Source organism: Pristiophorus japonicus, unplaced genomic scaffold (genome assembly GCF_044704955.1).
Source record: "Pristiophorus japonicus isolate sPriJap1 unplaced genomic scaffold, sPriJap1.hap1 HAP1_SCAFFOLD_528, whole genome shotgun sequence".
Taxonomy (NCBI): Eukaryota; Metazoa; Chordata; class Chondrichthyes; family Pristiophoridae; genus Pristiophorus; species Pristiophorus japonicus.
Window position 1 is genome coordinate 1 of NW_027254435.1, and position 15,054 is coordinate 15,054.

General features: G+C 47.4%; 1 non-coding gene across 1 annotated transcript; it reads right to left on the bottom strand.

The window, feature by feature from the left end:
- Positions 1-10,231: 10,231 nt before the first annotated feature.
- On the bottom strand, positions 10,232-10,305 carry trnan-guu (transfer RNA asparagine (anticodon GUU)). Its single transcript has one exon. It is a non-coding gene; the product is annotated as a tRNA-Asn (tRNA).
- Positions 10,306-15,054: the final 4,749 nt, after the last annotated feature.

Consider the following 15,054-nt stretch of genomic DNA (forward strand, 5'->3'; position numbering starts at 1 on the left):
AATAAAGTGAAATAATTTTACAGTGAAAAGATTTGGAAGTGTTACTTGTATTTGTGTCTTTAATTAAACTTTGTGGCATCTGACTCCCGTTCATGCCTCTGCTGAATAAGACAGGAGGGTTTGACGTTGACCAGACTGCACTGCCCCTGATATTTGTGAGCTCATCCTTTATATTCAGTGGTTTCTCGCCCTTTGATGGGCTGCAGTGTGGCGTATATCACGTTGGCCTCACACGCGAAAGGTCCCGGTGGATCCGTTTTCTCTCACTGAAAGTTATCTATTTATTGAAGTGAAATAAAGAGCATTTAAGGAATAAGGGAACCCTTTTGCCAGGAGAATAAATAGCAAATAAAAACAGAAAATGCTGGAAATTTCAGCTGGCCAGACAGCATCAGCGTTTTTACCAGGAGATTAAGCTCGCCTCCGATTGTTCATCCACAGCAAGTTTAAACATAATATAAAATCATGGAATGGTTACAGCACGGAAGTAGTCCGTTCGGCCTGTCGAGCCCGTGCCGACTCTCAGCTAGTCCCACTCCTCCGGCCTTTACCCGCACCATTGAGATATTGTACCTTCAGATACTTATCCAAATCCATTTTGAAAGATAAGATTAATTCTGCCTCCGCCACCCTTTCAGGCAGTGCATTCTGGATCCCAATCACTCGCTGCCAAATGGCCTCCTCCTGTTCCTATGTTCCTGTGTATAAAGTCTGGGAAATAGGAGATCAATTCCGGCCACTCTCACAGCCTTCCTAAATATAGCACCGTCATTCTATTCTCGTAAAACCAGCTCCTGAAGTATCGGCCAGCTGTGTTGCTTAGAGCTCTGGTTATGTTCCGAAGACAACATCTACCACCGTGTGTCTGTAGTGTAGTGGTTATCATCTTCCCCAAACACACCAAAGGTCCCCGGGTGAAATCACTTTGAAAACATTAAAATGGGCCGAATGGCCGACTCCTTTTCCTAATTCTTACGTTCTTATGAACTTATGTCCTTTCACTGGAGAACAATCTCTCCCCTGAAAAAGCTTGAGGAGAAAGTTCCAACATTATATTTCCACCCGGTGAGCTTTCCCGTGTGTGAGGCGAACGTGTTAAACGTTACACTGCGGACACATCTCTACTTGCAGCACCAGGTCAGACGGAAATGTTAAGCGAGCAGCTGAACTGCTGAATCCCAGTTTTAAGGACTTTGTCGTGTGTCAGAACAAATTCTTGGTGAGCCTCCATTTGCCGGCGAAGTTTGAACTTGCGGTTAGAACTTTTGCAAAGAATGACTTGCATTTTTACGTGGCCGTTCAACAACTCAGGATATCCTCAAGTGATTTAAAGTCAATGAAGTACCGATGGAGCCTTGTAATGTGGGGAAAGATCTGCCTCAATCACCCCACACGCATCTCAACTCTTTCAGAAGCAAGAGAGTGTGCAACCTGGGTCAATAACATAAAGTAATGGGCTCATTAACGATTAAAGCCCATTATTAATCCTCTCACACACCTCAATTATGTTTATGCAATGAATAGATGGAAACTTCAACAACTGAACTTTACTGAGTTAAGGAACTTTAATCACTGATGAAGTTTTAACCCCTGTCTGATTTTACACACACTGTATTTTAGGAGAGTGAGTTAAGATGTTCATCGCTCATGATAAAAGGAACCTCGGGCTACTTTAAAAAAATGTATTCCACAGAAAAATATTCTCCAAAATAATGTTTCTGTCCGTGCTCAAACCGAGGATATTTCACATGTGCAGCGAAGGTGATAACCGTTACACGACGGAAACCTCTGCTTACACCTCGAAAAAAAGCATCCTGCAGCGCTGCCTCACTTCCCAGCAACAGATCAAAGCCGCAAACAAACCCATCGATTATTCCCACTTCCCCACCTCCACAGATACTGCCCGACCTGCTGAGTGTTTCCAGCATTTTCTGTTTTTACTGAATAAACAAACACGGGTATTTGTTCAAAATCAAACTGGAGGTGGCCACACACAGATTGAACAGAGCCAGAGAGACAGACAGGATCGGGATACACCGGGAAATGGGGCGAAACCAACTGGCGCCTGGCTGCAATCACCGACAGGGACATGGGATTTACATAATCCTGGCTAGCTCAGTAGATATTGCATGAGACTCTTAATCTCACTATTGTGGAATTGAGCCCCATGTTGGGCGAATCATTATCGTTAAATTTGATGTCGCTTTCTCGGGAAAACTTTATTAATTAACCAATCAGCTTGTTTTGCACAGTGAAAGTAATGTTAACTGAGGGAAAGACGATAATTGAATAATTGGTTCTGTGCTTTGCATGTTAACTGTTAAACCATATCCCATTTTACACACTGTACTTCAGGCACCTGATTCAGAATGTTTATTGTAACATGAACGTGCCCCTGGGTAAACAGTGAGACAGGTTTTAGAGCAAGGGTCTGGTTATTGTGAAACAGCAAACACAATATCAATTCCGGAAGAACAACAGCTAAATTAACTGATTTGAACACGCAGCCTCCTGATCGGGAGTTAGACCCGTAACCTTTGCACCACGATGTCCGGATTCTACAAGAGTCCCAGCGGATCGGAAGGTAGAAAATGTAACATCGCTAGTCAAGAAAGGAGGGAGAGAGAAAACCGGGAACTACAGGACAGTTAGTCTGACATCAGTCATCGGGAAAATGCTGTAATCCATTGTTAAGGAAGTGGTGTCAGGGCACTTTGAAAATTATAACATGATTCGACAGAGTCAACATGTTTTTATGTAAATGTCATGGTCAGGTACAGAAAATAATCAAATAAGACTAATGTTAAGCTGGCCTTCATATCTAGCAAACTAGATCACCAGCAAGTGATCAGGAAGGCCAATGTAATCTTGGCCTTTATTGCAAAAGGGATGGAGTATAAAAGCAGGGAAATCTTGCTACAGTTATACAGGGTATTGGTGAGGTCACACCTGGAATACTGCGTGCAGTTTTGTTTTCCATATTTACGAAAGGATATACTTGCTCTGGAGGCATTTGAGAGAAGGTTCACTCGGTTGATTCTGGAGATGAGGGGGTTGACTTTTGAGGAAAGGTTGTGTAGATTGGGCCTCTACTCATTGGAATTCAGAAGAATAGGTGGTGATCTGATCAAAATGTATAAGATTATGAGGGGGCTTGACAAGGAGGATGCAGAGAGGATGTTTCCACTGGTGGGGGAGACTGGAACTAAGGGGCATAATCTTAGAATAAGGGGCCGCGAACTCACCCAGTTTGTAAAGTTACACCCGGAACAAGTGTCCCGCAAAGGGCAGGAGAAGCCAGAGAGTCTGTAAACTCAGTGTGTAACAGAAAGTAACGGGGTTATTAACGGTCAATACAGTAATTCATCATCATCATAGGCAGTCCCTCGAAATCGAGGAAGACTTGCTTCCACTCTAAAAGTGAGTTCTCAGGTGACTGAACCGTCCAATATGGGAATTACAGTCTCTGTCACAGGTGGGACAGACAGTGGTTGAAGGAAAGGGTGGGTGGGACTGGTTTGCCACACGCTCCTTCCGCTGTCTGTGCATGTGTTCTGCAAGCTCTCGACGATGAGATTCGAGGTGCTCAGCGCCCTCCAGATGCTCTTCCTCCACTGAGGGTGGTCTTTATCCAGGGACTCCCAGGTGTTGGTGGGGACGTTGCATTTTATGAAGTGGCTTTGAGGGTCCTTGAAACGTTTCCCCTGTTCACCTGGGGCTCGCTTGCCGTGTCGGAGTTCCGAGTAGAGCGCTTGCTTTTGGAGTCTTGTGTCAGGCATGCGAACAATGTGGCCCGTCCAACGGAGCTGGTCGAGTGTGGTCAGTGCTTCGATGCTGGGGATGTTAGCCTGATTGAGGACGCTAACGTTGGTGCGTCTGTCCTCCCAGGGGATTTGCAGGATTTTGCAGAAACATCATTGGTGGTATTTCTCCAGCGACTTGAGGTGTCCACTGTATAAGGTCCATGTCTCTGAGTCATACAGGAGGACAGGTATCACTACAGCCCGTTAGACCATGAGCTTAGTGGCAGATTTGAGGGCCTGATCTTCGAACACTCTCTTCCTCAGGCGGCCGAAGGCTGCACTGGCGCACTGGAGGCAGTGTTGAACCTCGTCACCGATGCCTGCCCTCGCTGATAAAAGGCTCCCGAGGTATGCAATTATTCATCCTCTCACAGACCTCAATTATTTTCATGCGATAAACTGATTGAGAATAGAAAGAGGGTTAGTGCTCAGGATCTTAACCACTCGACCACCAAGGGAAAATTACGATAATTTTGATGACCTCACACTTTCCGACATTGTATTCCATCTGCCAAACCTTAGCCCATTCATTTAACCTATCTAAATCTCTTTGCAGCCTCTCTGTGTCCTCTGCACAACCCGCTTTCCCACTAATCTTTGTGTCATCTGCAAATTTTGTTGCACTACACTCTGTCCCCTCTTCCAGGTCATCTATGTATATTGTAAAGAGTTGTGGTCCCAGCACCGAGCCCTGTGGCACACCACTAACCACCGATTTCCAACTCGAATAGGGCACATTTATCCCATCTCTCTGCTTTCTGTTAGCCAGCCAATTCTCTATCCATGCTAATACATTTGCACTGACTCCGCGTACCTTTATCTTCTGCAGTAACCTTTTGTGTGGTACCTTATCGAATGCCTTTTGGAAATCTAAATACACCACATCCATCGGTACACCTCTATCCAACATGCTCGTTATATACTCAAAGAATTCCAGTAAATTAGTTAAACATGATTTCCCCTTCATGAATCCATGCTGCGTCTGCTTGATTGCACTATTCCTATCTTGATGTCCCGCTATTTCTTCCTTCATGATAGTTTCAATCATTTTCCCTACTACAGATGTTAAACTAACCAGCCTATATTTACCTGCCTTTTGTCTGCCCCATTTTTTAAACAGAGGCATTACATTAGCTGCTTTCCAATCCGCTGGTACCTCCCCAGAGTCCAGAGAATTTTGGTAGATTATAACGAATGCATCTGCTATAACTTCCGCCATCTCTTTTAATACCCTGGCATTTCATCAGGACCAGGGGACTTGTCTACCTTGAGTCGCATTAGTGATAGTGATTGTTTCAAGGTCCTCTCTTCCCACATTCCTGTGACCAGCAATTTCTGGCATGGTTTCTGTGTCTTCCATTGTGAAGACCGAAGCAAAATAATTGTTTAAGGTCTCAGCCATTTCCACAGTTCCCATTTTTAAATCTCCCTTCTCATCTTCTAAGGGACCAACATTTACTTTAGTCACTCTTTTCCGTTTTATATATCGGTAAAAGCTTTAACTATCCATTTTTATGCTTTGCACAAATTTACCTTCGTAATCTATCTTTCCTTTCTTTATTGCTTTCTTAGTCATTCTTTGCTGTCGTTTAAAATTTTCCCAATCTTCGATTTTCCCACTAACCTTGGCCACCTTATACGCATTGGTTTTTAATTTGATACTCTCCTTTATTTCCTTGGTTATCCACGGCTGGTTATCCCTTCTCTTACTGCCCTTCTTTTTCACTGGAATATATTTTTGTTGAGCACTTTGAAAGAGCCCCTTAAAAGTCCTCCACTGTTCCTCAATTGTGCCACAGTTTAGTCTGTGTTTCCAGTCTACTTTAGCCAACTCTGCCCTCATCCCACTGTAGTCCCCTTTGTTTAAGCATAGTACGCTCGTTTGAGACACTACTTCCTCACCCTCAATCTGTATTACAAATTCAACCATACTGTGATCACTTATTCCGAGAGGATCTTTTACTAGCTTGAATCATTAATTTTCTCTTTACATGTGATGAACTTTTATCCCTATCTCGTTTACACACTGTATTTTAGGAGAATGGTTTAAAATTTTAAGTGCTTATTGTCATGTATTCAACCAACATTGTAACCCATGTATAATCTGACCTCAGTTGTACACTGTGAGAACAATGACCACTAGTTGGTGAACTTGTGGCAGACACTTCTAACCTGGACCTTCAGGTATAAAAGGGGAAGCTCCACCCATTTTCATCACTTGAGTGCTAAGGAATAAAGGACAGGCCACAGACTGACCTTCTCTCAAGCATGGGCCTCGTGTGCATTTCTACTGTATAGTAAGGATGTATCAATGGCGACGAGAAACTGGGATTTAAACCACGTGAGCATGGCCGCTAGCAGAATAGACGAGAGATACTGTGTTAAGGAATGGTTGGGACAGAGAATCAACATTGTTGAAGCAGCACACAGTTCTACAGGCAGACAAGGGCAATCGGGCATGCCCCAACATGTAGTCGAACCCAGAGGGGGAGTTCGACAGAGATAATGGCAAGCAAGGGACAATGTGGCCAGTAATTGGGCCATCAACACCTGTTAATAGCACACTCAAGGACAGTCACAGGGGTAGTCAAGGACGATTGATGAGCAAGGGATCTTTTGTTTCCAACAAAAGCTCATGTTGGAGGCATGGAGGCACAAACTCAGCCGGAGATTGCAGAGATGAACAAAATACCTTCAGAAATTGCAGAAATGAACGCTGGGGGAAATCGCTGGAAGCTGAAGTTCAGTGAGTTCATGTGGAGCACGTATACAGTTCACACACCAGGACGCCACCGATAATGATGAAAGTGCTCCTCAGTGGCATCCCAGTATCAATGGAGCTAGACACGGGGGCTAGCCAGTCCCTGATGGGTATCAAATAGTTTGAAAAGTTGTGGGCGTCCAAGGCGAGTCGGGCCAAAATTATCACCGATTGACGCACAGCTACGGACATTCACCAAGGAGATCATTCCGGTGCTTGGCAGCGCCACGATAATCATGACCCACAAAGATTCGGAGAACAGGCTGCCACTCTGGGTTGTCCCGGGGGACGGTCCCGCACTACTGGGGAGGAGTTGGCTTGCTGTCATGAACTGTAAATGGGGCAATGTTTAATGCTATTTCCTCTGTGGAGCGAGTTTCATACTCACAGATCCTGCACAAATTTGACTCATTATTTCAACCCGGCATTGGCACTTTCATGGGGGCCAAGGTAGTGATTCACATAAACCCGGAAGCCAGGCCAGGACACCACAAGGCCAGAGCGGTGCCGTACGTGATGCGGGAAAAGATAGAAGGTGAATTGAACTGCCTGCTGAGGGAAGGTATCATTTTGCCAGTCGAATTCAGTGACTGGGCGAGCCTGATTGTACCGGTGTTCAAGGCGGATGGGTCGGTCAGGATATATGGTGATTACAAGGCCACCATCAATCGGGTGTCACTCGAAGACCAGTACCCGCTACCGAGAACGGAGGACCTCTTTGCGATGCTATCCGGTGGCAAACTTTTGTCAAAATTGGACGTGACCTCAGCTTACATGACCCAGGAGCTGGCGAGAGAGTTGAAGAAGCTGACCACCATCACGACACACAAGGGGTTGTTTGAGTACAACAGATGTCCGTTCGGGATTCGCTCGGCCGCCGCGATCGTCCAACGAAATATGGAAAGCCTCCTCAAGTCGATTCCAGGGACGATGGTTTTTCAGGACGACATCCTCATCACGGGTTACGATACTGAAGAACACCTCCACAACCTGGAGGAGCTGCTTCGCAGACTGGACCTGGTAGGGCTGCGACTGAAAAAGGCGAAGTGCGTCTTCCTAGCTCCAGAGTTAGAATTCCTGAAGATGACGGTAGGAGTAGACGGGATGAGCCCTACTGCGTCCAAGACGGAAGCGATCCAGAGAGCACCCAGACCCCGTAACACGACGGAGCTGCGTTTGTTCCTGGGGCTCCCGAACTATTTGGTAACTTTCTTCCCAAATTGAGCACGCTGCTGGAGCCGCTACACGTGCTCCTAAGCAAAGGTCTCGAATGGGTCTGGGGGGACAGCCAGGAAAGTGCTTTTAATAGAGCACACAATTTGTTATGTTCCAAAAATCTGTTAACGCGATATGACCCATGTAAGAAACTTGTGTTAACGTGCGATGCGTCGTCCTATGGTGTCGGGTGTGTGTTGCAGCATGTCAATGCCAAGTGTCATTTACAGCCAGTAGCTTATGCCTCCAGAGGTCTGTCCCAGGCAGAAAGGGGCTACGGGATGATAGAAAAGGAGGCGCTAGCATGTGTATATGCGGTAAAGAAAATGCACCAATACCTGTTTGGCAGGAAATTTGAGCTGGAGACAGATCACAAACCCCTAACGTCCCTTTTGGCCGACAACAAGGCCATAAATGCAAACGCATCGGTCCGCAGACAGAGGTGGGCACACACGTCAGCCACCTATGACGACACAATTCGGCACAGACCGGGCACTGAAAACTGCGCCGATGCACTCAGCAGGCTCCCACTAGCCGCCACTGAGGGGGCTACCGAGCATGCCGCTGAGATGGTCATGGCTGTTGAAGCTTTCGCAAGTGAAGGCTCACCCGTGACAGCCCTTCAGATTAAAGTCTGGACAAATAGAGACCCGCTATTGTCGCTAGTCAAGAAATGTGTCCTGAATGGGGACTGGGCAGCCACGTACAGGGCATGCCCTGAGGAATTTAACCATTTCACAGGGGCAGGGATGAACTCTCGATTCAGGCCGATTGCCCACTGTGGGGAAACCGCGTAGTCATGCCCCAGATGGGCAGAGAGGTGTTCATCAGAGAACTCCACAATGAGTAACCGGGCATTGTCATGGTGAAGGCAATTGCCAGGTTACACGTTTGGTGGCCAGGGATAGACGCAGATCTGGAAGTTTGTGTTCGCAGGTGCAACACGTGTGCCCAGCTGGGCAATGAGCCCAGGGAAGCCCCCCTTAGCCCCTGGCCATGGCCCGCCAAGACTTGGTCACGCATCCATGATGACTACGCAGGTCTTTTCATCGGAAAAATGTTTTTGGTTGTAGTAGACGCCCACTCCAAATGGATCGAGGATGACATTTTAAATTCAAGCACATCCTCTGCCACGGTAGAAAGTCTACGGGCAATGTTCGCCGCCCACGGTCTACCGGTCATCTTGGTCAGCGACAATGGCCCGTGCTTCACAAGCACTGAATTCCAGGACTTCATGGCAGGCAATGGAATTAACCATGTCAGAAAGGCACCGTTCAAGCCAGCCTCAAACGGCCAGGCAGAACGAAAAGTGCAGATAATCAAACAGGGGATGCTCAAATGCCGTTATCCCTTATACACCCCACCATGAAAGAAATTGTTGAGAGCAGGCGCCAATCACAATATAACGACCATGACAGGAATGCGAGGACACGATATACTGGTGTAAACGACCCTGTTGTTGTCCACAACTACACTGCAGGGCCTAAATGGCTCGCAGGCACTGTGATTGTCAAAGAGGGCAATAGGATTCTGGTAGTTAAACTTACCAATGGACAAATCTGCCGCAAACACGTGGATCAAACAAAAGGGCGGTTCAGCAACCCCATAGAAGAAGCAGAGGAAGAACATGATATAGAGTTCACTCCAGCACAGGTGACCGAACACCGGAACCAAAGGGAGGAGAGCCCAGTCACTGTGGGCAGTCCGGATAGGCCTGAGGCACCGCAAACAGCAGACACACAGGCCAGCGCCCAACAACCGGAGCCCCAACTCAGGTGCTCTACAAGAGAGCGAAAACCACCAGAGAGACTCAACCTGTGATCCCAAAAAGACTTTGGGGTCATGTATTCAACCAGCATTGTAACCCATTTTTAAATTCAAAACCTGATAAAATTGACGACATGCAGCCAACGTGCAAAAGTAAGGATTCTTTTAATCACCGTTAATTAGCCGATAACCTTCTTCAGAATGAAATAAATATTAATATAATTACTGAGGAACAGTGGTATCCTCAATCATTCATTTTCTCTTTACATGTGATGAAGTTTTATCCCTATCTCATTTACATGCTGTATGAGAATGGTTTAAAATTGTAAATGTTTATGACTCAGTTGTAAAACCATTGATTGTGTGTCTGTCTATTCTTGACAGGAGGAGCACTTGAGACCGAAGTTCCAGTTCTACATATGTATCAATAGATTCAATTTCCACCAGTTTCTTTAAACGCAATAACATTATTTATTTCTAATGGGCTGGATGGAGGAACATGATCCATGTAAAAAATTGTTATCGTTTTACTTGAACTGAATGCTCATAAAATATTGGAGTGGGAACTAATTGGATAACAGCACTGCTGGCAACATTTGCGGAATCGATTCATGCAGCCAAAACACACAATGACAACCTGGGATTGTGCGGCACCGAATACTCGGGGAAAAACAGTTAAACACTTCGTCCCTGGGTGGGCTTGAACCACCAACCTTTCGGTTAACAGCCGAACGCGCTAACCCATTGCGCCACAGAGACTGATGGAAGTATAAGGTGCAAGACATCCAAAACCAGAGTGTCAGTCAGTTAAAGCTTCAGATTGCTCCGACCGGGATGGAACTTGTCCACTCTCAGTTGTACTTTTCCCAAATAAAGGGTGGGACATTCATTGTGGATGTGTGGAAGCAGTCTGGTCCCGCACACTGCAGACACTTCCATGTCACCGCCAACCAGCTCTCCCACAACCGGTGTGATCTGCCTTCCAGCCTTCCGGTGCCTTGTCGATGACGAAGTATTCTGATTGTCCCGAAGCCGGTATTAGGTTTGAATTCCTTTTCAGCTCCTGACTGCGGATATTCCTGTGATTAAACCCGAACAAAATGCTGACAGGGACAGTTGGATTCATCATATCTTCGCTTGGTGAAATTTCAAAGATTGAAAGTGACGTACATCAACCCCAAACCTCGTCACTTCCTCGCTAACCACGACACGCTGCTCCCGTGAGATGGAAGCCCAGTTGCTGTTTCAAGCTTGAATACAGGTACAAGCAGAACTCATTCAAAGAAAGTCCAAGTCCCTGAGGCACCTGATTATTTGCACCGAACTCATTCGCAAAGAGTTGAGGTTCATGTTTGGTGATCTGGGCACATCTTTCCCCAAACTACAACACTTCAAACATAACTCAATGGCTGTAAAGCGCTTTGGGGCGTCATGAGTTCCTGAACGGCGCTGCAGATATGCAAGTCCTTCTTTGCAAAAGTTCGATGCAATTTCAAAATGTGCGAGCAATATCAGGGCTCCTCTGGGACCCCTCGTAAATTTCAATGAACAACTCACCGAAGCACGAAGGGACATCTTTGTTATTGGAATCGGTCACGACGGCCTTCTCTACAGGCTGCTCTCTGCGGACACCACGGTCACCCTGCAGAAGGCAATTAACGTGAGCCGGGCGTTCATGATCTCGGCCTGTGATTCCAAGTGGATGTCTCAGCCCCAGGACTCTAACCCAGCAAGTACTGTGACCCGAAAGTTGCCTTTTAGAGGCAGGGCTGCTGCTAGCAGTCTCTCTCAGGGAAGAGAGAACAGAACCCCGAGTCCCACAATCCTGAGTCCGCCACATGGGGCCAACCGGCCAACCCCATGCTGGCGCTGTGGAGGAAATCACAGGGCCCACCAGTGCCGCTATAAAGACTATACTTGCAAAGGCTGTAACATGAAGGGCCACCTCCAGCGAATATGCAAGAGAAATCGTACTCACCGAGTCGATGAAGAGTTGGCCGATCATCCGGAGTCCAGCGACAATGAGGTGTACGGAGTGTTTACCTGCACCACCGAGAGTTCCCCGTTGAAAATGGAAGTTGAAATCAACTATGTTCCAGTCACGATGGAGGTGGACACAGGGGCGAGCCAGTCACTGATGAATCAGGCAGCCTTTGAGAAACTCTGGGACAATCCAATCGAACGACCTAAAATGATCCCGATCGAAGTGAAACTGCTCACCTACACAAACGATACATCCCAGTCGTTGGCAGCGTGGATGTCCAGGTGTCCCATGGCGGCGGGATGCACAGGTTACCTTTGTGGATCATTGCTGGTGATGGTCCAAAGCTATTAGGAAGAAGGTGGATGAAAAAGGTCACTTGGAGCTGGGAATAACTCCAATCTCCAGCGATCGACATCCCCCATGACCCCGAAGTTGGATCCAGCACAACACCTGAAAAAACAACCACCCAACTCGACTGTGAGGTAACGACACAGACCGCTCAACCCAACGGCGACATGATCCAGCCCAAACGACCAGACCTCAGCTTCCAGTCTCCAATGGCAGGACTCCAGAGGAAGAAAATTCACGCAGAAGGTAACTTCCCGCCTTCCATGGCAGAACCTGGGGAGAAAAGGATCACTGCAGCCTACCTCATGGAGAGAAAGAAGATGGCGTCCAAACCACGAGGTGAAGGGCCTGAAGTCAAGATGGTGGGAGCCAGACCACAAGGGAGCAACACGTGATGCCGAACGGCGAACCGGATTGGGGTAAAGATTGCAAGACCCTCTAAAAGGAGACCGGCAACCCATCACAATTAAAGGGACAGTTCCACTTTTTATACAGCGATGATGGTGATACATATGTAAAAGATGTAACTGACAATTTCAAGTTTGTAAATGTAACTAATCATGATAAGTCGGGCGATTGCGATCAGAACCAATCTATTGTGAGAGTAAACGAAGTGATGACGTGCGATGCTAGGATTTACAAGCATGCCGACAAAACCAAGGGCAACCTCCCGTCAGCACCCAGGTCCAGCAACCATGTAGCCTGCCCCTCCGGGACCAATGTGATACCCCAGGGAGTGTGGCCACACACAGAGGGAGCATACCAGCTGCAGGGCCAGTGATCAGCGGACGGCAAAGGCACCACTACCGGTACCCTGCCCCCGTTCGGCTCCACCTCTCTGGCCACCAGGGCCAGTACTGGGAGCGAGCGGATAGCACCCTCCTGCCCTCCCAACGGGACCTGGGATGAGCAGGCTCCCACTATCGCTGAAGAGCAGCAGGGAAACACCGCAGCCTTCAAAGGAGGACAGGGAGGCCACACACTCCTGTGGCTCTGCCTACCACTAGGCAACGGCAAAGGCTCTGAGACTCAGCCAGGTGAGCGATCTGAGCCCACCCAGCTGGCAGGGGACACAGCGCCACCATCAGACAACCTGGACACAGTCTGGTTACTCTGGAACTAGTGTCCTCACCCACCTGCACCTACACAACCCAGGGGCAAGACTGTGACACCACGTATGTACCTTACCTGTAAAATGTACTTGTTCCACTACTGCAGAACCCAAACAGTGATGTAACTAATCCGATGTTTTTTTGTTCTTTCTGTCTGTACAGGTCTGCACATGCAGGTGTTGAGCCACACACATGGTCTATGTATGGGGGGGGGGAGGGTGCGGGGGGGGAATGGATGTTTGTAGCCATGGACACACATGGATCACACCCAGAACCCACTCAACCCCCACTGCAACCTCCAACCATCCACTGCTGAACATTTCCCAATGTCGTGGTAATAAGGAATTGGGGGTCCACAGGGAGAGAACCAAGCCAAAGCATAGACAAAGTGCAAGGGCTTTGGGCACTCAAGTCTCGGGCCAGAGCACACAATGCAAAGGCCAGTGGCATAAGACTAAGTGGAGAGTGATGTTGTGTGTGTTTAGTATAAGTATACTCCCTGTACGCTCAATGTACAGTTACATAATTCGACTGGATGTACCTTCACATTGTATATACGATGCCTGTACCACCAGAGGGTGCAACTGGTGGAGACCTCGGGATCACCTGTACACGACAGGTAACCAGGTATAAAACGGAGCTCACCATAATGTACCCTCACTCAGGAACTGCAATTAATGGACTAAGGTCACCACAGTTCAAGTACAATACCTTGCCTCATGGAGTCATTACTTGAGTGCTTACAGACACAATAGAAAGAGATTAAACATTAAATGGTAGGACATTGAGAATTGTAGAGGAACAAAGCGACCTGGGAGTGCATGTCCACAGATCCCTTAAGGTAGCAGGCAAGGTGGATTAGCTGGTTAAGAAGACATACAGAATGCTGGCCTTCTTTAGCCGAGGCCTAGAATAAGAGAGCAGGTGGATTATGCTTGAATATAAAACACTGGTTAGGCCACAGCTGGAGTACTGCGTGCAGTTCTCGTCACCACTTTACAGGAAGAAGACTGTGATTGCACTGGAGACTTACAGAGGAGATTTCGAGGATGTTATCGGGAGTGGAGAATATTAGCTATGAGGACAGATTGGATAGGCTGGGATTGTTTTTCTTGGAACAAAGTGGGCTGAGGGGAGGCATCATTGAAGTGTATACAATTATGAGGGGCCTTCATATAGTGGACAGAATGGGCCCATTTCCCTTAGCAGAGGGGTCAACAACCATGGGGCATAAATTTTAAGTCATTGGTAGAAAGTGTAGGGGGGATTTGAGGGGAAATTTCTTCATGCAGAGGGTTGTGTGGGTCTGGAACTCACTGCCTGAAAGGGTGGGAGAGGCAGAAACGCTCACCACATTTAAAAAGTGCTTGGTTGTGCACCTGAAGTGCCGTAACCTGCAGGGTTATGGACCGAGAGCTGGAAAGTGGGATTAGGCTGGAGAGCCTGTTATTGGCCGGCACGGTCACGATGGGCCGAAATGGCCTCCTTCCGTGCTGTAAACTTCTGATTATATAATTCGATGAAAAATAATCACCAAATGTGGGCTCGCACCTCTGACCCTGAGATTTAGAATCTCATGATCTACTGACTGATTTAGCTGGGCTTCTGCAAAATGCACCTTTTTGTCGTTGATTACAGCTCCGCCCCAGATGTTTAAACCTGCTGTCGAGGAACTGCCAGGATCTTCTTGAATGGTGGACCAGGCTCGAGGGGCCGAATGGCCTCCTCTGGCCCCTAATCTTACATGCTTATGATCTTATGACATTTCACAGGAGAACAAACTCGCCCCTGAGCATGCATGAGGAGAAAGCTCCAGAAAATAATCCCGCCTGGTGAGCTTTCGCGTGTGAGGCGAACGTGTTAACCGTTACACTGCGGAAACATCTCCACTTTTAGCACCAGGTCAGACGGAAGTGTTAAGCGAGCAGGTGGACTGCTGAATCCCACTTTTTAGGCGTTGGTCGTGGTGTCAAACAATGAGTTTCACTTCATGATTGAAAACAGGAAGTGTCAGAAGTGTGATGTGAACCCACACCTCCAGAGGAAACTGCGACCGAAACACAG